We start from the raw sequence: 21,918 nt of genomic DNA on the forward strand, positions 1-21,918 counted from the left end.
CTGCATCCCACAGCAGCTGGGGCATTGTGCTGTTGTTGTCATTTGTCTCCATGTATTGCTTGATCTCTGTTTTAATTTGGTCATTGATCCATTGATTATTTAGGAGCATGTTGTTAAGCTTCCATGTGTTTGTGAGCCTTTTTGTTTTCTTTGTTCAATTTATTTCTAGTTTTATGCCTTTGTGGTCTGAGAAGTTGGTTGGTAGAGTTTCAATCTTTTTGAATTTACTGAGGATCTTTTTGTGGCCTAGTATGAGATCTATTCTGGAAAATGTTCCATGTACATTTGAAAAGAATGTGTATCCTGTTGCTTTGGGGTAGAATGTTCTGTATATGTCTGGTAGGTCTATCTGTTCTAGTGTGTTGTTCAGTGCCTCTGTGTCTTTACTTATTTTCTGTCTGGTGGATCTGTCCTTTAGAGTGAGTGGTGTGTTGAATTCTCATAAAATGAATACATTGCATTGTATTTCCTCCTTTAATTCTGTTAGTATTTATTTCACAGATGTCGGTGCTCCTGTGTAAGATGCATAGATATTTATAATGGTTATATCTTCTTGTTGGACTGCCCCCTTCATCCTTATGTGATGTCCTTCTTTATCTCTGTTACTTTCTAATTTTGAAGTCTATTTTGTCTGATACAAGTACTGTAACACCTGCTTTTTTCTCCCTATTATTTGCATGAAAGATCTTTTTCCATCCCTTCACTTTTAGTTTATGTATGTCTTTGGTGTTTGAGGTGAGTCTCTGCAAGCAGCATATAGATGGGTCATACTTTTTTATCCATTCTATTACACTGTGTCTATTGATTGCTGCATTCAGTCCATGTACATTTAGGGTGATTATTGAAAGATGTGTACTTATTGCCATTGCAGGCTTTGGATTCATGGCTACCAAAGGTTCAAGGGTAGCTTCTTTACTATCTAACTGTCTAACTTAACTCTTTTATTAAGAGTGTGATGATTCTTTATTTCTCTCCCTTCTTATGCATCCTCCTCCATTCTTTATATATTAGGTGTTTTATTCTGTACTCTTTTATCTGTTTTTGTGAGTAGTTGAGTTTAGTTTTTGCCTTTAGGTAATATTTGGTTGGTCTGCCTTCTTTGGTATGTTTTTATTTTCTCTGGTGATATTTATTTAGCCTTAGGAGAGCTTCCATCTAGAGCAATCCCTTTAAAATATCCTATACAGGTGGTTTGTGGGAGGCAAATTCCCTCAACTTTTGCTTGTCTAGGAATTGTTTAATCCCTCCTTCATATTTAAATGAAAATCATGCTGGATACAGTATTCTTGGTTCAAGGCCCTTCTATTTCATTGCATTAAATATATCATGCCATTCTCTTCTGGTTTCTGTTGAGAAGTCTGATGATAGCCTGATGGGTTTTCCTTTGCAATTGATCTTTTCTCTCTCTCTGGCTGCCTTTAATACTATGTCCTTGTTTTGATCTCTGCCATTTTAATTATTATATGTCTTGGTGTTGTCCTCCTTGGGTCCTTTGTGTTGGAATATCTGTCAGCTTCCATGGTCTGAGAGACTATTTCCTCCCCTAGTTTGGGGAAGTTTTCAGCAATTATTTCTTCAGTGAAACTTTCTATCCCTTTTTCTCTCTCTGCTTCTTCTGGTGCCCCTATAATGTGAATATTGTTCCATTTGGATTGGTCACACAGTTCTCTTAGTACTCTTTCATTCCTGGAGATCCTTTTATCTCTCTCTGCCTCAGCTTCTCTGTATTCCTGTTCTCTAATTTCTATTCCATTAACAGTCTCCTGCACTTCATCCAGTCTGCTCTTAAGTACTTCCAGAGATTGTTTCATTTCTGTAATCTCCCTCCTGACTTCATTCCTTAGCTCTTGCATATTTCTCTGCATGTCCATCAACATGGTTATGACCTTTATTTTGAATTCTTTTTCAGGAAGATTGGTTATATCTATGTCCCCAGGTGCTCTCTCTGGGGTTGTCTGGGTGATTCTGGACTGGACCAGATACTTCTGCCTTTTCATGGCAATAGTGGTAGTCATAGGCAGGTGGCACATGTGTCACCTGGGAGAACAATGTCCCTTCCTGCTTGTTGGTTGCCTTGTCCTTCTCCACTGCCTGTGTCAGTTACCCTCACACTGGGAGCAGCATCCAAGTTATTCCCCTGAGTTGTCATGGGTGGTGCAGGCCTTGGGATAGCCCAGAACCCTGTGAGGAGTGGCAGGCACACCAGGTGTGTTCTCCTGTGAGAATGGTGCCCCTCCATGCCTTGCCCCAGCTTCCTCTCTCTGTGCTGGTCAGCTGAGTGCCAGCGGCAATCTCTGTGTCTGTCCTGGGCAGCTGCAGACTGGGAAGAGACTGTGGGAAGTTGTTGTGGGCATGGCCACTCTCTGACTGCTACACTGTGGTGGTGGGGCAGCATTGGCTCGGAGAATGAATGGCAGGCTGCTTATCACCTTGAGAGGCTTCTAAGCTGTGTTGCCACCCAGGGGGTTAGGGAGCCTGAAGTTCTTCAGGATTCCCAGCCTGCTGGGCTGAGTATGCCAGGATCCATCCAGCTGTTAAGCTCCTGTCCATTTAAGACTTTCAAAGAGCACTCACTTTTCTTTTGTCCCAAGGGAGCTGGATGCAGGGCCCCGCTTGCAGATATTACTTTTCCATTTCTCTAATATCCAGTACATCATGCAATGTGTATCTGTGCTCCGGGTGCAGATTACTAGAGCTGGTTGTTTAGCAGTCCTGGGCTCCCTCTCCCTCCCTGCTCTGACTCCTCTCCTCCCACTGGGGAACTGGGGTGGAGAGCACTCAGGTCGCGCTGGGTTGTGGATTGTATCTTACCCCCTTTGCAAGGCACTGAGTTCTCGCAGATGTAGATGTAGCCTGGCTGCTGTACTGTATTTTCTGGTCTCTCTGTTAGGCATAGTTGTATTTGTTGTATTTTCAAAAATATGTATGGTTTTGGAAGATTTCCGCTGCCCTACTCACACTGCCATCTTGGTTCTTCCTGGAAGCAAGCTTAATGCATTTAAGTAGCTCTGGAAAAATACAAAGTTCTCACAGACATTGAATTTATTGTCTACCATTCTGCCTGATTTAAAGTTCTGCTGGTATTTTAAACTTCAAAAAGAGATAAATCCAACCCATCAGTCCTTCTTCAATACAGCCATTATATCTCTTCACATTTTCCCTGGATTCCTAACAGATCTCACTGTTGCATTAGACACACCTGACCTCAAAGTTCCTTCCCTCCAATTTCTTCTTGCTAAAGCACTGGAAAATTATTTTCCCCTTCATTCAACTTCAGTTTAATAATACAAAATAATACAAAAAATCAAAAGCAACCAAATAATTGAAGAAAATAAAAGCACAGAAGTAGGTTACAAAATGAAAATTCTTTAGCTAATGTAGCCCCATTTAAGAGACTGACTGTTGATCTTACATATGTGAGGTATCATTAGTTTTCTCATCCATACCCTCTCTGAGTATTTCTGCTTTGGGTTCCATTACTTTCAAGAGAGACCATGAAGCAGAAGTACCAGTTTCATTTTTCTATCTATGTGGAGCATAGTGACTAGTAAACAAATGGGTAGATTTGACATGTTTGAGTAGACAACTCACCACTTTCATTAATTTATTCATTCTTTAAAGTGTTAATTTATGGATAAATTAAGTTAATAAATATATACATTTAATAAATATATATTGTCTATATTATGTAATTTTCTTATATTAAGTAAGCAAAGTACCATACTTAAGAGGAATGACACTGAGTCATCTTGCCTTCTTCACCAACTCTTCCTTCCTCTTCCCAAATGCAGTCTTCTCAATAAAAAAACGTGGTTTTTCTACAGTAACACTGCCTTTTCTCATCTTGCAGCATCTTATTTCTGTGCTTTTGCTCATCTTTTTCTTTTCGTCTGGAAATCCTTCATTCACTTTCCATCCATTCTTGGTCACCCAAGTAGCTCCACTCTTGTCTCCAATTATGAGAGTGATATGAACTATCCCCTCTCTTAAATTATTTAGCAACATCCTAATGTGTACTGGAATGTATCACGAAAGACAGCAGCTTCTACTTTCTCATGTACCTGAGTGTAAGTGCCTTGGGGGCCGTTTTATAGTCTCCATAACACAAAAACAAATTGCCACTTAAAAGCTATTTTTCAATGAATTGATTACTATATATTTGATTTTTTAGATTGCTTCTGTAAAAGGGATGTTAGAATATTAAGCCTTGGAAGGAGATATCTGGGAACAGAGATAACATCCCACAAACTACTAGATCACACTGTATAGTTACAATGCTATGACCCACATGTTAATCTGTCACCCAACGAGAAGTTGTAGAAGTTGTAGGACCCCAGTTCTCATGAATGCCCTACCATTGCTTTTTATTATTATTATTATCATTACCACTCTGGCTCTTCACAATACTTTATGCATCAACTGATGGCTAAAAAAACAACACAATCAAGCTCTTTCCTGGGAAATGTAATTAATTTACCTCCTTGGTTCCCATCTTTGAGGTTTAAGCAGTATGCTATCTGTCCATAGTACATCAAGATAGTGAGGTCTAAAGACAGCAGAAGTCTGCCAAGAAAGAAATCTCTGTTAGATACTCACTTCTTTTAACCCTTCAGTGCTTATTAGACTTTTTAATCTGCCATTGTCACCAGAGAATGGTTGTATGTGACAAGTGAGGATGAGAGTGAGTGAACCAAATGCTGAAAGCTCATTCTTGTCAGGGAGTTGTAGGTATCTGTGTTTTCTTTTCTTTTATCAAGGAAGACTTCCTACAGGAATCAGTCTTTCATAGATGATTGACAGAGAGAGAGGGAGCCCATTCCATGGGCTCTAGGGAGCATATTTTAGGGCATGTGTTTGAAACCATCCTTGTAACTATTACAGTTGGTGATGACCTATTTTATCTCCCCAGAGCATAATATAGTTCTCCATGTTTTCAGGCTACCACATATATTTGTGCCTTGCTCTCTTCATTAACTACCAATAGGGATTGACAGATAAGCTCACGGGATAATTATATCATTTCTAAAATTATCTTGGCGACTGGTGCTTCTCAATCAGCATACCCAAAGTTTATCTTCACTCAAGTTCCCACATAAAATAACCCAGCAGGGGCTATGTCCCTAGAGTCCAGTGAAACCCAGAAATCTAATAAAATAAGACCAAAAAATTTAATATCATATAATCATTTCTTTTCAGAAATGAATTTATTCTAATCCATTCTATTACTGAAATCTCAATGCCCAAGACTGTATATTCCTACCTCCTCCATTGAGAATTCTGAGAATTAGCCCCCAAATCATCAATGAGGAATTTTTCTTCTGTCTCTTATCAGCTGTGGCTGGTGGTCCCAACATTCTGTTTTATACTTATACTTTCTCAAATCCCAGGGTGCCATTAGTGTAACATTATTTTTGGCATAGGTCCAATCGTTTCAATGAGCAAAGAGGATACAGGAAACACCACAGAGCCCCATTCTCACAGGTCCAATAGGATAAAAAGTGAAGAAGTAAAAAATTGGCTTTGGCAATTAGTTGGAAATTAGCCCCAGTTGCTTGTAGCTCATTAGGAGCTGAAGCGTATTGCAAATCAAGCAAGGAGACATGAATGTGGAAAACTCAGACTTCAGGAGGTAATACCGGGCTGTCTCTACTGAGATCTTTATTGAAGGGTGCGTCTTTTTCTTCCTTGGGCTTAAGCAGGACAAATGAAGCCTTGCTTCATCATTGCAAAAGAAGAAACATATCTCTCCCTTTTAGTCTAGATTCATGGGAACCCCTCAAATTCCATTTGTGTCTGCCTCACAGGTAAGGAGCAGGATTAAGCCCTTGTGGGTCACATGCTAGAGGGCTTGGCTAGTCCCCCAGTTATCCTCATTCTTCCCTGCAATTCTCTGACAGTCTGACCCAAGAAAGATGAGAGGGGTGTTTGGGGCTGGGAAAAAAATGATTAAGTGCCTGTTTTACATGCATGTGCTGCTGTTGTTCAATCATGTATTTGAAATAAAGTTGAAAGTAAGGCTCCCTATTGCTGGACTCAGACAACACAGTTTCTACAACTTCAAATTTCTTGGAACTGCTGTCCTTCCTCTTCAGTGAGATCATATGGAAGAATCTCCTTTCTCTACCCTCCCTCCTGAGTCATGAATGACTCACAGGGGCTGTCAGAGAGGATGGAAGGCACCTAACAACAAGATCCTCCCCATCAGGCTTCATTTGCTGTAACATCTGTCAGTGGCTCCCGGATGTTGCAGTTGGCAGACCCCAGAAGTTGCCCTCAGGGCAACAGAAACTCCCGCATGAAATGACTCTTGACTCAGAGTCTTTTTCTTTCCAGGTACATCGTTGTTCAGAGGCTCCCAAAAGAGATCTTCAGCAATATTCAGATGTGTGCAACAGTCCCTCCTACTAGCTGCTGAATTCTTGGATTTCCTGGACATCTGGCCTCCTTACTACATCTTCCTCAATAAACATTTCTCTGCAGGGTACTAACCAAGTTCTCAGCCTTGGTACTGCATAGATCTTTAAAGAAACCTGTTCAAAGACCTTTGAGGTTTTAGGTCAGAAATACATACAGTGCAGTTAAGTTGCTAGAATGACTCCTCAACACAATTTTTATGGATTTAGGAACTGCCTCTTAACTCATTCTCATGCACTTTAAGACACTTTTCCAGGAAGTGAAATGCAGTCATTCCTTTTTATTAGAATTTAAACTCAGGTTCCTGGTAACTTAGCATGAAACATATTCTTTTCAAATATTCTAATATGTTTCATTCACACAAGGCAAGAATTAGCTGTGGGTATCCTGTTAATCCTGTATTCAGAGTAAAGTACACAAACTGAACTCCAATTGAGACACTGTTTCAGGCAAGTTGTATCTGTCAGTGCTGTGCATCATCCCCAGGGACTTCATCTCCAAACGCCAGGTCCACACTACCCTAAAAGTGGCTTTCTTGGCTTTTGCAGTGTAATCAGGCACCACCCCAAGGATGTCATAAGAACAATATGAAGCATAGGTTTAAGTTATATTTTCTAGCAATTACTAGAGGAAATCAATTCTAATTTCTATATGTACATTGTTTAGGATTCTGTGAGATGCAAGTTCTCAAGAAATCTCATTTCCATTGCTCCTATCTCTACCCCAAGAGTAAGGAAGAAAAAAAACTTAAATATTGCATTATATTAAAGGAAAAAAACATATTAGATGAAGAAAAAGAATATGGTATAAGTCAAAGGTACACTTAAATTCTTTTAAAAATATGGGATCACAAAGAATAAAAATTTAAACATATCCTGTATATAATATTAGGAAACATTTCTGCACTGAAAAATAAATTTGCATAGTGATATAATGAAAGCAGCTATTAGAGGATACCTAAACTTCAAAATTGCTATGTAATGTAAAAGCTAACAAATTATGATGGTTAATTTTATGTGTAGACCTGACTGGGTCTGGTGCCCAGGTATCTGGCTACATATTATTCTGCATTTACCTATGAGGGTGTTTCTGGATGAGATTAACATCTGAATCAATAGCCTGAGAAAGAAAAGCAGATTGCCCTTCCCAGTGTGAGTGGGCCTCAGCCACTTTGTTGAAGATCTGAATAGAACAAAAAGCTGAGTGAGAGATATTTCTCTTTCTCTGCTTGACTGTCTTTGAGTTGGAACATTAGTTTTCACCTGCCTTAGGATTTAGACTGGAACACTGGCTGTCCTGTTTGCCAGGTCTTTGAACTTGTACTGGAATTATATCATTTGCTTTCCTGATTCTCCAGCTCGACAACTAACTTCTTCAGATCAAGAACTATCTTATAAAGAACCTAAACCACTGCACACAACATACTCTACAAAAATGATTGAGAGAAATGTAAAGATATCTTTAAAATTATATTATAAAAAGAAGACCAGTGGATTAGTATCTTTGATTTTCGAGTGAAAGAAACATAATATAATCTAGCAAAGGGAAAGGGATTTTTCCTTTGTTAGTTTAAATAACTTAAATAACTGAGAAGTTCAAAAACATCTGGTCAGGGATCACGGGAAGATTGTGGCATGAGTAGTTCAGAGTAAATCTCCTCCCTAAAACATATATATTTATGAAAATACAATAAGTACAACTATTCCTAAAAGAGACACCAATGGATGCAGTACAACAGCCAGGATCCATCTACATCTGTGAGAACTCAACATCACATGAAGGGGGTAAGATACAAGCTGTGGCCAGGTGGGACCTGAACACCTGGCGGGAAGAAAGGAGTAGGAACAGGGAGGGAATGAAAGCCCAGGACTGCTAAACAACAAGCTCTAGAAATCCTCACCCGGAATGCAGACAGAAGGTGCATGGGGTGCTGGATATTAGAGAAACGGAAAAGCAAAACCCATGGGCAGGTCCCCGCAACCATCATCCCTGAGACAAAAGAAAAGCGAGTGCTTTCTAAAAGTCTTAAAGAGACAGGGACCCCATAGCTGGACGAAGTTGTCACGGCACACATAGACAGCAGCTGGGAATCCCGGGGAAACTTAAGCGCCCTAAACCCCGGGAAGGCAGTGCAGCTCTGAAGCCCCTCACAGCACTAAGCAGCCTGCCAGTCATTCCTCCAATTCGCACAGACCCCGGCACACTGGCCCAGTAGCAGGAGAGTGGCAGTGCATGCCGGGGGCTGCAGCAATGGAAGGGACCAGGAGCAGATCCGTGCACCAGCTGCACCAGATGGGACCAAGAGAGGCTTGTGCAAGCCTGCAGGGGTGTGACCGAACAGCCCGGGTGTGGCTCATGAGCCCCAGCGGCAGTGAAGCCAGAGGAGCCCAGTAGAGGCCCGCACAGGAGAGTGCCATGTGCACCTACAGTGGAGCCAGAGGGAGCAGGCATGCTCCCAGCAGCCGACCAGAATCCCAGCCCAATGCACAGCTGCCCAGGCCAGCCCCAAAGGCTGCTGCTGCCTCACAGCTGCCTGGCAGGGATGTTGCTAACATGGAGGAGCACACCTGGCATGCCTGCCACTCCCTGCAGGACTCCATGCTGCTCTGATGGACACCCTGCCCACAGCAGCTTAGGGGACTAACCCAGTGGCTGCTCCATGAGTGCAGGTAACCGTCACAGGCAGTGGAGAAGGGCAAGGAATCCAACAAACAGGAAAGGACTTTCTTCTCCCAGCTGACACACCCACAACCTGCCTACTGCCACTGCTATCACCATGAAAAGGCAAAAAAATTTAGTCCAGTCCAAGATAGTTCAAACAACACCTGAGAAAGGATCTGCAGAGGCAGACCTATCCAGTCTCCCTGAAAAAGAATTTAAAATAAAAACATAAACATGCTGACAGAGCTTCAGAGAAATAAGCAAGAGCTAAGGGATGAAGACCAGAGGGAGAGTACAGATGTCCAGAGGAAGATTACAGATGTCTGGAGGGAGATTACAGAAGTGAAACAAACTCTGGAAGGATTTATAAGCAGAATGGATAAGATGCAGGAGGCCATTGATGGAATAGAAACCAGAGAACAGGAAAGCATAGAAGCTGATGCAGAGAGAGATTAAAGGATCTCCAGGAATGAAACAATATTAAGAGAACTGTGTTACCAATCCAAACGGAACAATATTGCATTATAGGGGTACCAGAGGAAGAAGAGAGAGAAAAAGGGATAGAAAGTGTCTTTGAAGAAATAATTGCTGAGAACTGGGGGAGGAAATAGTTGCTCAGACTACAGAGGCATACATAACTCCCGAGAGACGGGATCCAAAGAGGACAACACCAAGACACATAATAATTAAAATGGCAAAGATCAAGGACAGAGTATTAAAGGCAGCCAGAGAGAGAAAAAAGGTTACCTACAAAGGAAAACCCATCAGGCTATCATCTGACTTCTCAACAGCAACCTTACAGGCCAGAGAGAATGGCATGATATATTTAATGCAATGAAGCAGAAGGGCCTTGAACCAAGGATACTGTATCCAGCATGATTATCATTTAAATATGAAGGAGGGGTTAAACAATTCCCAGACAAGCAAAAGTTGAAGGAATTTGCATCCCACAAACCACCTCTACAGGGTGTCTTAGAGGGACTGCTCTAGATGGGAGCACTCATAAAAAGAGCACAGAACAAAACACCAAACATAAGAAGAATGGAGGAGAAGTAAAAAGAAGGGAAAGAAATAATCATAAGACTGTGTTTATAACACCTCAATAAGCGAGTTAAGTCAGACAGTAAGGTAGTAAACAAGCTAACCTTGAACCTTTGGTAACTACGAATCTAAAGCTTGCAATGGCAATAAGTACAGGGTGAAGTAAACAAATAAACTGGAAAGAATATATTCTGAAAGTGTAAACACAAGTAGTATGTGATGAATTATTAATTATTATTAAAAAATAGAACTGGAAGGACTTAAACATGTCTCAAATTGAGACAACATTCTCTTTTTCCTGTCCTTTATGCACAGACACTTAAGTGCAGTAGCTGCACATGTATTTAAGCACCCTTTCCATCAGTGCGAATGGCAGAATCTACTGAGATGAAGTTGTTAGCACCAATCAAATGGTCTGGTTCTAGTTTTCTATACTTTAACGTTCATGTTGGGTTAAAATTAAACTTATCTTCTATTGTGTTCTAAACTCCATCTATTGCCTCCAGCCTGCCAAGATCTCCCTGTGCTGTGTGTCTCTTCAGAGAACAGGGATGCATAGAAGTCAGTGAAAAACCATCCTCTCCCATCTCTGCCCTTACTAGTTATGGCCCTTTACACTGGGGCTGGAGGTGGGGGAACAGTCACCCTCTCCAAGTCTTACTATCCTCAGTGGTGAAATGACAGTAGTATTGGCACCTTACACTATTGTTCACTGTGTGGACTAAAATGTTTAAGAAATAACAACTTCAACATTTTCAGCAGTTCATATTGATGATGACCATCACCATTGCTAAAATCACTTTATTAGTAAAGTGCTTAAGAGACTGCTAGATATGTACTAATTTAGTACCTAAAACAGTCCTGTATCAAATTGATGACTTAGGCACAGAGGGTTTAAGTAACTTGTCAAATGTCTATAACTAGTAAGGAACAACAATGAAGGATACATGAAAAATTCTGATAGCCTTGCTTTTAACCCATTACATTTAACTTTGCCTGATGTGAAATACCAATTAAATGTATATAATCAAATCTAATAATAAATAATAATAATAATAAATGTCTAATAAAAAATTCTAATTTTAACTGTCTTATTTACCAGCTGCTTACAGACATTAATGTTTACTTAATTCCAGATGCAATATAAAAACATGCCTATCTCTCTTAACAATCTCTCATGGGGCTCCACATATGATCTCTTGCTAACTGTCATAAATTTAAGCATATAACATTAAGCAAATACCACAAGGAAACTCATCCACTACATGACAGATTAAGACTGAAACAGGAATTTTTCTAATCCCTGATCTGTCCTTTCTCCTTTATTAAAAGAATCTCAGAGTCCTTCTATAAACTTGTTGAGAATTCCCCCTTTTTTCCCAAAATTAGTTAACTAAAATTCAGAAATGGAATGAACTATTTTATACCTTCTGCACAAATAAGAAATGTTCCAAAAAAATCTGACAAATGTTGAAAATTGGGTATGAGGGTAAGATACAAGCTCTGGCCCAGCGGGACCCGAGCGCCCCTCCCCCTGGCTGCTGGCGGGTGGAAAGAAACCAGAGCAGTTTTTTTTGGCGAACACTTTTTGGAAGCCTTAAAGGGACAGGGACCCCAATACCAGTGAAACAGGGCAGCAAGACTGGTGAGCGGGTGCCTGAGACTGATGCCTGGGGACAAAGAAAATCGTGCGTTTTTCCCAATACTAGGGAGGCAGGGCGGCGAGACCGGTGGACGGGGACCTGGGGCCGGTGCCTGAGGACAAAGAAAATTGTATGTTTTTCCCTTTTTTTTATTTGGCGAGTGCTTTTTGGAAGTCTTGGAGGAACAGGGACCCCAATACCAGGGAGGCAGGGCAGCAAGACTGGTGGGCGGGTGCCTGGGACCGGCACCTGAGGACAAAGAAAATCGCGCATTTCTCCCATTTTTTTCTTTTTGGCAAGTGCTTTTTGGCGGCCTTAGGGGGACAGGGACCCCAGTGCCAGGGAGGCAGGGTGGCAGGGCAGCAGGGCCGGTGAGCGGGTGCCTGGGACCGGAGCCTGGGGACGGAGAGGGTCGCGCGTTTTTCCCTTTTTTTTTGGTGAGTGTTTTTTGGAGGCCTTGGAGGGACGGGGACCCCAGTGCTAGGGAGGCAGGGCGGCAGGACTGGTGGGCAGATGCCTGGGAACGGCACCTGAGGACAAAGAAAATTGCGTGTTTATTCCTTTCTTTTTTTTTCTGTTTCCTCTTTCATTGTTGCTGTTGTTGTTTTGGTTTGGAGAGTGCTTTCTGGAAGTCTTAAAGGGGCAGGATAGGACACTTAGACCAGAGGCAGGAAATCTCGGGATCTCTGGGCACTCTAACCCCCTGGACAACAGGGAGCACAGAGGCCCCTTACGGAGACAAATAGCCTCCTGGCCGCTCCCAGTCCAACAGGGCTCCACCATTTTGGAGGAGCAGCCCCAGCCAGGCCATGCCCACAGCAACAGCGGAGATAAACCCCATAGCAACCGGGCAGGAAGCAGAAGCCCTGTCTGCGCACAGCTGACAAGCATAAGTCACGAGAGGTCGCTATAATCCCAGGAGAGGAAGGGCACCAACAAGAAGGGAAGCTCTTCCAGTGGTCACTTGTCCCAGCTCTGCAAACTATCTCTATCACCATGAAAAGACAAAACTATAGGCAGACAAAAATCACAGAGACAACACCTGAGAAGGAGACAGACCTAACCAGTCCTCCTGAAAAAGAATTCAAAATAAAAATCATGAACATGCTAACAGAGATGCAGAGAAAAATGCAAGAGCAATGGGATGAGATGCAGAGAAAAATGCAAGAGCAATGGGATGAAGTCTGGAGGGAGATCACAGATGTCAGGAAGGAGATCACAGAAGTGAAACAATCCCTGGAAGGATTTATAAGCAGAATGGATAAGATGCAAGAGGCCATTGAAGGAATAGAAGCCAGAGAACAGGAACGTATAGAAGCTGACATAGAGATAAATAAAAGGTTCTCCAGGAATGAAACAACACTAAGAGAACTATGTGACCAAACCAAAAGGAATAATATTTGTATTATAGGGGTACCAGAAGAAGAAGAAAGAGGAAAAGGGATAGAAAGTCTCTTTGAAGGAATAATTGCTGAAAACTTCCCCAAACTGGGGGAGGAAATAATCGAACAGACCATGGAATTACACAGATCCCCCAACAGAAAGGAACCAAGGAGGACAACACCAAGACACATAATAATTAAAATGGCAAGGATCAAGGACAAGGAAAGAGTTTTAAAAGCAGCTAGAGAGAAAAAGCTCACCTATAAAGGACAACCCATCAGGCTAACATCAGACTTCTCGACAGAAACCCTACAGGCCAGAAGAGAATGGCATGATATATTTAATGCAATGAAACAGAAGGGTCTTGAACCAAAGATACTGTATCCAGCATGACTATCATTTAAATATGATGGCGGGATTAAACAATTCCCAGAAAAGCAAAAGCTGAGGGAATTTGCTTCCCACAAACCACCTCTACAGGGCATCCTACAGGTGCTCTAGATGGGAGCACTCCTAAAAAGAGCACAGAACAAAACACACAACACATGAAGAATGGAGGAGGAGGAATAAGAAGGGAGAGAAGAAAAGAATCTCCAGACAGTGTATATAACATCGCAATAAGCGAGCTAAGTTAGGCAATAAGATACTAAAGAAGCTAACCTTGAACCTTTGGTAACCACGAATCTAAAGCCTGCAATGGCAATAAGTACATATCTCTCAATAGTCACCCTAAATGTAAATGGACTTAATGCACCACTCAAAAGACACAGAGTAATAGAATGGATAAAAAAGCAAAACCCATCTATATGCTGCTTACAAGAAACTCACCTTAAACCCAAAAACAAGCATAGACTAAAAGTCAATGGATGGAAAAACATATTTCAGGCAAACAACAGTGAGAAGAAAGCAGGGGTTGCAGTACTAACATCAGACAAAATAGACTTCAAAACAAAAAAAAATAAGAAGAGATAAAGAAGGACACTACATAATGGTAAAAGCTGAGTCCAACAAGAGGATATAACCATTCTAAATATATATGCACCCAATAGAGGAGCACGAGCATACGTGAAAAAAATACTAACAGAACTAAAGAGGAAAATAGACTGCAATGCATTCATTTTAGGAGACTTCAACACAACACTCACCCCAAAGGATAGATCCACAGGGCAGAAAATAAGTAAGGACACACAGGCACTGAACAACACACTAGAACAGATGGAACTAATAGACATCTATAGAACTCTACATCCAAAAGCAACAGGATATACATTCTTCTCAAGTGCACAAGGAACATTCTACAGAACAGACCACATACTAGGTCACAAAAAGAGCCTCAGTAAATTCCAAAATATTGAAATTCTACTAACCAATTTTTCAGACTACGAAGGTATAAAAGTAGAAATAAATTCTACAAAGAAAACAAAAAGGCTCACAAACACATGGAGGCTTAACAACATGCTACTAAATAATCAATGGATCAATGAACATATCAAAATAGAGATCAAGGAATATATAGAAACAAATGACAACAACAACACAAAGCCCCAATTTCTGTGGGACGAAGCAAAAGCAGTCTTAAGAGGAAAGTATATAGCTATCCAGGCATACTTAAAGAAGGAAGAACAATCCCAAATGAATAATCTAACATCACAATTATCAAAACTGGAAAAAGAACAACAAATGAGGCCTAAAGTCAGCAGAAGGAGGGACATAATAAAGATCAGAGAAGAAATAAACAAAATTGAGAAGAATAAAATAATAGAAAAAAACCCAATGAAACCAAGATCTGGTTCTTTGAGAAAATCAACAAAATAGATAAGATTCTAGCCAAACTTATTAAGAGGAAAAGAGAATCAACACACGTCAAAAGAATCAGAAATGAGAATGGAAAAATCACGACAGACTCCACAGAAATACAAAGAATTATTAAAGACTACTATGAAAACCTATATGCCAACAAGCTGGAAAACCTAGAAGAAATGAAAAACTTCCTAGAAAAATACAACCTCCCAAGACTGACCAAGGAAGAGACACAAAAGTTAAACAAACCAATTACGAGCAAAGAAATTGAAACGGTATTCAAAAAACTACCCAAGAACAAAACCCCGGGGCAGGACAAATTTACCTTGGAATTTTATCAGACACACAGAGAAGACATAATACCCATTCTCCTTCAAGTGTTCCACAAAATAGAAGAAGAGGGAATACTCCAAAACTCATTCTATGAAGCCAACATCACCCTAATACCAAAACCAGGTAAAGACCCCACCAAAAAAGAAAATTACAGACCAATATCCCTGATGAATATAGATGCAAAAATACTCAGTAAAATATTAGCAAACAGAATTCAACAGTATATCAAAAGGATCATACACCATGACCAAGTGGAATTCATCCCAGGGATGCAAGAATGGTACAACATTCGAAAATCCATCAACATCATCCACCACATCAAAAAAAAAGAAAAACAAAAACCACATGATCATCTCCATAGATGCTGAAAAAGCATTTGACAAAATTCAACATCCATTCATGATAAAAACTCTCAGCAAAATGGGAATAGAGGGCAAGTACCTCAACATAATAAAGGCCATATATGATAAACCCACAGCCAGCATTATACTGAACAGCGAGAAGCTGAAAGCATTTCCTCTGAGATAGGGAACAAGACAGGGATGCCCACTCTCTCCACTGTTATTTAAAATAGTACTGTAGGTCCTAGCCATGGCAATCAGACAAAACAAAGAAATACAAGGAATCCAGATTGGTAAAGAAGTTAAACTGTCACTATTTGCAGACAATATGATACTGCACATAAAAAACTCTAAAGACTCCACTCCAAAACTACTAGAACTGATATCGGAATACAGCAAAGTTGCAGGATACAAAATTAACACACAGAAATCTGTAACTTTCCTATACACTAACAATGAATCAATAGAAAGAGAAATCAGAAAAACAATTCCATTCACCATTGCATCAAAAAGAATAAAATACCTAGGATTAAACCTAACCAAAGAAGTGAAAGACTTATACTCTGAAAACTACAAGTCACTCTTAAGAGAAATTAAAGGGGACACTAATAAATGGAAACTCATCCTGTGCTCATGGCTAGGAAGAATTAATATCGTCAAAATGGCCATCATGCCCAAAGCAATATACAGATTTGATGCAATCCCTCTCAAATTACCAGCAACATTCTTCAATGAATTGGAACAAATAATTCAAAAATTCATATGGAAACACCAAAGACCCCGAATAGCCAAAGCAATCCTGAAAAAGAAGAATAAAGTAGGGGGGATCTCACTCCCCAACTTCAAGCTTTACTACAAAGCCATAGTAATCAAGACAATTTGGTACTGGCACAAGAACAGAGCCACAGACCAGTGGAACAGATTAGAGACTCCAGAAATTAACCGAAACGTATGTAGTCAATTAATATTTGATAAAGGAGCCATGGACATACAATGGCAAAATGACAGTCTCTTCAACAGATGGTGCTGGCAAAACTGGACAGCTACATGTAGGAGAATGAAACTGGACCATTGTCTAACCCCGTATACAAAGGTAAACTCAAAATGGATCAAAGACCTGAATGTAAGTCATGAAACCATTAAACTCTTGGAAAAAAACATAGGCAAAAACCTCTTAGACATAAATATGAGTGACCTCTTCTTGAACATATCTCCCTAGACAAGGAAAACAACAGCAAAAATGAGCAAGTGGGACTACATTAAGCTGAAAAGCTTCTGTACAGAAAGAGACACCATCAAGAGAACAAAAATGAACCATACAGTATGGGAGAATATATTTGAAAATGACAGATCCGATAAAGGCTTGACGTCCAGAATATATAAAGAGCTCACACGCCTCAACAAACAAAAAGCAAATAACCCAATTAAAAAGTGGGCATAGGAACTGAACAGACAGTTCTCTAAAAAAGAAATACAGATGGCCAAGAGACACATGAAAAGATGCTCCACATCGCTAATTATCAGAGAAATGCAAATTAAAACTACAATGAGGTATCACCTCACACCGTTAAGGATAGCTGCCATCCAAAAGACAAACAACAACAACTGTTGGCGAGGCTGTGGAGAAAGGGGAACCCTCCTACACTGCTGGTGGAAATGTAAGTTAGTTCAACCATTGTGGAAAGCAGTATGGAGGTTCATCAAAATATTCCAAACAGACCTATCATTTGACCCAGGAATTCCACTCCTCGGAATTTACCCTAAGAACGCAGCAATCAAGTTTGAGAAAGACAGATGCACCCCTATGTTTATCGCAGCAGTATTTACAATAGCCACGAATTGGAAGCAACCTAAATGTCCTTTGGTAGATGAATGGATAAAGAAGATGTGGTACATATACACAATGGAATACTACTCAGCCATAAGAAGTGGAAAAATCCAACCATTTGCAGCAACATGGATGGTGCTGGGGAGTATTGAGCTCAGTGAAATAAGCCAAGCAGAGAAAGAGAAATACCAAATTATTTCACTCATCTGAAGAGAATAAGAACAAAGGAAAAACTGAAGGAACAAAACAGCAGCGAAATTACAGAACCCAAAAATGGACTAACAGGTAACAAAGGGAATGAACTGGGGAGGATGGGTGGGCAGGGAGAGATAAGGGGGGTGGGGAAGAAGGGGGGTATTAAGATTAGCATGCATGGTTGGGGAGGGAGAAAGGGGAGGTTGGGCTGTACAACACAGAGAAGACAAGTAGTGATTCTACAACATTTTGCTAAGCTGATGGACAGTAACCGTAATGTGGTTTTTACGGGGGACCTGATATAGGGGAGAGCATAGTAAACATAGTATTCTTCATGTAAGTGTAGATTAAAAATTTGAAAAAAAGAAAGAAAGAAAGAAAGAAAAAGGGGATTACTCCTTGATAGGATAAATCTATTGGTAAATCAAAGATCAACGCATGCTTTAAATATCCTTAATGTTGATCACTTAAAGGGTGTCAGATGATCAGCTATGGAGGTACTCTTTTCTGATAATATTCCTTTCTCTTAATTAAAAAAAAAAAAAAAGCAGTTACTGTGTGCTGACCTCCAATGAGTTCTGCACAGTGGTATAGAGGGCATGTCAAAGTGTGGGCAAAGGGTCTGTTTGTTTCTATGCAGAAGATCAAGGCCTAGCTTGGCTACCCAGAAAATGAACTAAGATACAATATGAGGAGGAGCTTCTGGCATCAGCACTCTCTGGAGGACTTGTGCCAGGGGATGAACATCAAAAAACCTCCACAGGGATCCGGACAATGCTGCGGTTGGGGCTGCATCCACCCCACCATTTCCTGGACTTGCCACTGGAATGAGGAGGGAGATGTCTAGGCTGGCATGTGCATACAGTGAGACAGCGAATTTGACCGGATCTGTACTGTTGGAACTCAACCAGGAGTCGGGAGGGGTGCAAGTTGTAGCACTCCAAAATCTTATGACTATAGACTATCTACGGTTAAAAGAACATATGGGATGTGAACAGATCCCAGAAATGGGTTGCTTTAATTTGTCTGATTTCTCTCAGATTGTTCAACTACAGTTGGACAATATCCATCATATCACGAATGCCTAGGGTGCCTAAATGGTTTTCTTGGCTTCACTGGAGATGGATGGTAATTATAGATTTGCTTAGTTTATGTCACCGTATTCCTATTATGTTAATATGTGAGCGCAAGTTAGTTGGTAGTTTAAAACCTATACATGCTTAAGGTACTCTACAAGAAGATATGTCAAAGAAATAATCAATCCTCCCATGTTTTCTTCCGTATGATACCTCTATAGCTTTTCTTCTTCCTTCCTAATTACAACCCTTAAATAGAATTCGTGCCTCATATCGAATTTACCGAGTATCATAATTCCTCCAAGTGGTAAAGATACCTAGAGACTAGTGCTGGGCATAGAAGCCACAGGGCATAAATCTGCAAAGAAGTAAAAAGCTAACCTTTTCAAACAATATGGCTTCTCTCTCACTTACCAACTTTACATTTCCTTGTATGGCCCTGGAAGATGACTGGTTAGCCAGAGATGGGTAAGATTCCTCAGGGGAGGAACAACCTAAGACAGGCACAGTCGCAGGGGGGCCATCAGGTGAGAAATTGGGGATCAACAGAGGTAAGGCTCAGAACCTCACCCCCCACTGTTTTGAGAGAAATCTTCTGCATCTGTGGATGTTTTGCTGCCCTTGTCTAGCTCTGATTAACACTTAGTCCATAGGCACACACCTGATCGTCTACATTTGCCCTCTTACGGCACTAAACTATGTTTTCTACCTTTATCTTGCATCTACCTACCACTTCAGCATTTTATTAAAAATAAAAATAATAAGAATAATAAAGGGAGAAATGTGGGATCCACATACAAATCAAGTATAAAAATCAAACGAATGTTCATATTTGACCTGAATGTTTATAGTTCATAATGTGTGATCAAAACCGAAAGTTTCTGTGATGAATGCCCTTGTACTGTTCACCATGTAAGAATTTATTCACAATGTAATAATTCGTTCACCATGTAAGAACTTGTTCGTTATGCTTCAGAAGATTGGAGACTGACGAGAATTAGGCTTGAGATGGATTAAGGATTGTACATTGAGCATTGACCCCCCTATACAGAATTTTATTGTTGTTAACAACCATTTGATCAATAAATATGAGAGACGCCCTCTCAAAAAAAAAGATAATAAATAATGACCTAATTGGATTTAAAAAAAAATCTTGAACAAATATTGTGAAATAATAAGCAAAGAGAAGATAATTACTGTATACATTAGCACAGTTAAGAACCATTTCCCTTTATTTCTATGATTTTGATTACAGAAAACAGTTAACTCTTGGAAACATGCCATTGCATGAAATGAGCAACCACACAGGCATCACTGAGTTCCTTCTCCTGGGATTATCTGAGGACCCAAGATGCAAATCCTCCATGGCTGCCTGTTCCTCGTGGCTTACCTGGCAGCCCTGTTAGGAAACAGACTCATCATCATGTTCATTACTGTGAATCCTCAGCTTCACACACACATGTACTTCTTCCTGAAGAACGTGTCCCTCATAGACCTCTGCTACATTTCTGATACTGTTCCTAAATTTGTTCTCAACTCCCTGATGAAACGGAATGAAATGTCTTTTTTTGGTTGTATTGGCATATCTTCCAGGTGTTTTTCCTTGTGACTTTTGCTGCTACTGAATTTGCCATACTCACAGTGATGTCCTATGACCACTACATGGCTGTCTGCCGTCCACTGAACTATGAGACCATCATGAGCAAGGGGGCCTGTGGTCGGATCATGGTGGCATCATACATCAGAGTGGGGGTCTATGGAGCCATGCACACTGCCCTGACTTTTTCCACAACTTTTAGGTCCAATAAGATCCATCATTTCTTCTATGATATCCCTCAGATGATTTTGATTTCAGAAACCAAAATGAATATAAATAAAGCGGCAGTGAGCACATTTAATGCAAGTATTGCACTGGTTTGTTTCACCCAGATTTTGTATTCCTATGTGCACATCTTCTCTGCTGTCTCAAGGACCTCTTCCCTGGAGGGCAGGTCCAAAGCCCTCTCCACCTGCCTCCCTCATGTGGTCTTTGTGACTGTGTTCCTTGCAACAGCTGCCTTGACCTACCTGAAGCCAATCTCTGAATTGAGGTTAGACCTAGATATCACTCTATCAATCTTTTACACAGTGGTGCCTCCATCACTGAATCCCATCATTTACAGCCTTAGAAACAAGGACATAAAATTGAGTCTGGGGAAAGTCCTTGGAATTGTATCACTTAAGTCAAATTAAATATGTTTGATTATTTTAGGGAGAGGTCCCTCCTTAGTTCCAAGATACATCATTTTCAAATTTTACTATTTAAATAATGGGGATGTATCTTAAAATTATTGTAGTATTTTATCCACTCAGGAATATTCTTCAGACACATGGAAATAACACCTGGAGATATCAGCGGAACACAACTATTGTGCTATGTTTTGGGTAGTGGCTAACAGAATTTATTTAGCAATATTAATAAAGATATTTCAAAGTAATCTAGAATTCCTATTTGAAAAGTCATCAAAGAGGATATTAATAATATTTTTATTTAGTAAAATAGTTACCACGGGGGTAGAGTGAAAACAGTGACCAGAGGCAGCAGCCAGGGCCAGCAGACTGTGAGCAAGAAAAATGGTTCCTCCCAGCCTGTGCTTTCCCTGGAATTGTTTCAGTTTGACCAGTCTCATGGGGGATTCACCCCAGGCTGGAACACCCTTCCTCCAAGATCTACACATAGGAAAACAACATTATGACCTTGGGGTTAGGAAAGATTACTTACACAAAACAAAGGAGCAATAATTATAACCTAAGTAATGATGGTACTTAAAATTGTATTAATTTTGAAAGATAGGACAAAAATATCAGAAAACAGGTGGCCATGTACTGTCACTCTAAGAAAAGCTGCATAAATGACCAGGAGAGGGGAGGGAGGGAGGCTTATTTATTTTTTGATGGCTCCGTAGGCACAAGGTGATATACCTTTGGACATTTTCTCCAAATCTCTCTTTCTTCTTGGTTAGAAATGTGTGTTAGAATAACACAAACACACAGGAACAGATGCACACAACCCAACTAAATCTACACAAAATAAACATATATACAATATTTTCATATCTATCTGTTCTTATGAAATCAAGGAACTATTTGCCATGTTTAGAATGTCCAAGAAAAGGAGACAAATTTTAACTATTAAAATACCCATCTTGTGTTTATGCAAATTC

General features: G+C 40.3%; 1 long non-coding RNA gene across 2 annotated transcripts in view; it reads right to left on the minus strand.

Annotated features, from left to right (window-relative positions):
- The window catches only part of LOC140849972 (uncharacterized), a 65,192-nt gene that overhangs the window by 8,112 nt on the left and 35,162 nt on the right, over window positions 1–21,918 (minus strand). The window contains exon 2 of one of the 2 annotated variants that reach the window (XR_012132490.1): window positions 4,478–4,563. The exons of the other annotated variant lie outside the window; for it this stretch is intronic. This is a non-coding gene — a long non-coding RNA (uncharacterized lncRNA). The remainder of the gene's footprint in view (window positions 1–4,477; window positions 4,564–21,918) is intronic. 2 annotated transcript variants of the gene reach the window in all.

This window comes from Manis javanica, chromosome 6 (genome assembly GCF_040802235.1).
Source record: "Manis javanica isolate MJ-LG chromosome 6, MJ_LKY, whole genome shotgun sequence".
Classification (NCBI taxonomy): Eukaryota; Metazoa; Chordata; class Mammalia; order Pholidota; family Manidae; genus Manis; species Manis javanica.